Genomic DNA, 2,500 nt, shown 5'->3' with positions numbered 1-2,500 from the left:
TTTGACTTTTTTGAGTGCACGTGCAAATCTGCTGAAAAAGCCTGTGGAAGTTTCACGGCGTTCGTACGATATTTGGCGACGCAAAAATGAGCGATTTCCCAGCTCGATGGAATTCGGAGCGAGAGAAACGATGCCCCGTAACGCACATGAGAGCAATCCCGGCCAATTTCTCCCGTTTGATGGGGTCTATGTGTAAAAATTTTGACTTTTTTGAGTGCACGTGCAAATCTGCTGAAAAAGCCTGTGGAAGTTTCACGGCGTTCGTACGATATTTGGCGACGCAAAAATGAGCGATTTCCCAGCTCGAGAGAATTCGGCGCGAGAGAAACGATGCCCCGTAACGCACATGAGAGCAATCCGGGCCAATTTCTCCCGTTTGATGGGGTCTATGTGTAAAAATTTTGACTTTTTTGAGTGCACGTGCAAATCTGCTGGAAAAGCCTGTGGAAGTTTCACGGCGTTCGTACGATATTTGGCGACGCAAAAATGAGCGATTTCCCAGCTCGATGGAATTCGGCGCGACAGAAACGATGCCCCGTAACGCACATGAGAGCAATCCGGGCCAATTTCTCCCGTTTGATGGGGTCTATGTGTAAAAATTTTGACTTTTTTGAGTGCAGGTGCAAATCTGCTGAAAAAGCCTGTGGAAGTTTCACGGCGTTCGTACGATATTTGGCGACGCAAAAATGAGCGATTTCCCAGCTCGAGAGAATTCGGCGCGAGAGAAACGATGCCCCGTAACGCACATGAGAGCAATCCGGGCCAATTTCTCCCGTTTGATGGGGTCTATGTGTACAAATTTTGACTTTTTTGAGTGCACGTGCAAATCTGCTGAAAAAGCCTGTGGAAGTTTCACGGCGTTCGTACGATATTTGGCGACGCAAAAATGAGCGATTTCCCAGCTCGATGGAATTCGGCGCGACAGAAACGATGCCCCGTAACGCACATGAGAGCAATCCGGGCCAATTTCTCCCGTTTGATGGGGTCTATGTGTAAAAATTTTGACTTTTTTGAGTGCACGTAAAAATCTGCTGAAAAAGCCTGTGGAAGTTTCACGGCGTTCGTACGATATTTGGCGACGCAAAAATGAGCGATTTCCCAGCTCGAGAGAATTCGGCGCGAGAGAAACGATGCCCCGTAACGCACATGAGAGCAATCCGGGCCAATTTCTCCCGTTTGATGGGGTCTATGTGTAAAAATTTTGACTTTTTTGAGTGCAGGTGCAAATCTGCTGAAAAAGCCTGTGGAAGTTTCACGGCGTTCGTACGATATTTGGCGACGCAAAAATGAGCGATTTCCCAGCTCGATGGAATTCGGCGCGAGAGAAACGATGCCCCGTAACGCACATGAGAGCAATCCGGGCCAATTTCTCCCGTTTGATGGGGTCTATGTGTAAAAATTTTGACTTTTTTGAGTGCAGGTGCAAATCTGCTGAAAAAGCCTGTGGAAGTTTCACGGCGTTCGTACGATATTTGGCGACGCAAAAATGAGCGATTTCCCAGCTCGAGAGAATTCGGCGCGAGAGAAACGATGCCCCGTAACGCACATGAGAGCAATCCGGGCCAATTTCTCCCGTTTGATGGGGTCTATGTGTAAAAATTTTGACTTTTTTGAGTGCAGGTGCAAATCTGCTGGAAAAGCCTGTGGAAGTTTCATCCGACGAAAAAAGCACGTTCTCGAGAAAGCAGGAGAGCTAAGTCATTCACAAATTAGCTGGATTTGGCTTGTGGTTCGTTTCCCAAGTAACAGAGCGGCATCAACCTTTAAGTGCACGCCAGTACATCCCCGTGGGATACAGGGGGTCTCGGCGGACTTTGCTCGGGGGAAAAACGTCGAGGTGAGCCGCCTGGCCATGCTGTTCATGGGTCTCTCCTTTTTAAGTTTCGCCTGCCAATTTATTTTCTCTAGCGGTTTTATACACTAACACTCGATGTTTTGGGAAAGGAATACAATTGTTCAAAAAACGTCTTCGCAATTCATGTCGTTAGATTGCTAATGAAAATTCGTAAAAAAACGTACACGCCATACATGTTCTTTGCTTCCCTCTCGATACAAGTGAAGGGGAAAAACAGCCTTAACGGTTGCTAAAAAAATCGCCCTTTACATATACATGGGTCGTCTTCCCCTCTCGACAACGGAGACAAGTAACCCACGCCAGGCACTGTCAGTAACTGCCATAGATCTGCTTTAAAATGCCCATTCGTCTTGCGTCGCTCACGTTCCCGGAGCTTTGGGTAATGTCTGAGGCCTATCCCCGCTAATTTCTACCGTTTGTCGGTAGCTGTCTGTAAAAATATAGCATACACCAAAACGAGAAAATATTTCCATCGCACCTGCACAAGTGTATGGACAATGGCAATCTTCATGCGATGCATAAGTGGTGTGTGTCAGCAGGTTTTGTTTCCCAAGTTTTCCGTGAATGAGCGAGTATCTTGAGCTGTGTGACTCAGCCCGAGGGAGCCTCTTCTCCTCCAGAGTGTGTGGGGAAGGCTGTCCCCTT

This window comes from Lampetra planeri, chromosome 4 (assembly GCF_965212315.1).
Source record: "Lampetra planeri chromosome 4, kcLamPlan1.2.h2, whole genome shotgun sequence".
NCBI lineage: Eukaryota > Metazoa > Chordata > Hyperoartia > Petromyzontiformes > Petromyzontidae > Lampetra > Lampetra planeri.
This window is presented reverse-complemented; position numbering follows the sequence as displayed.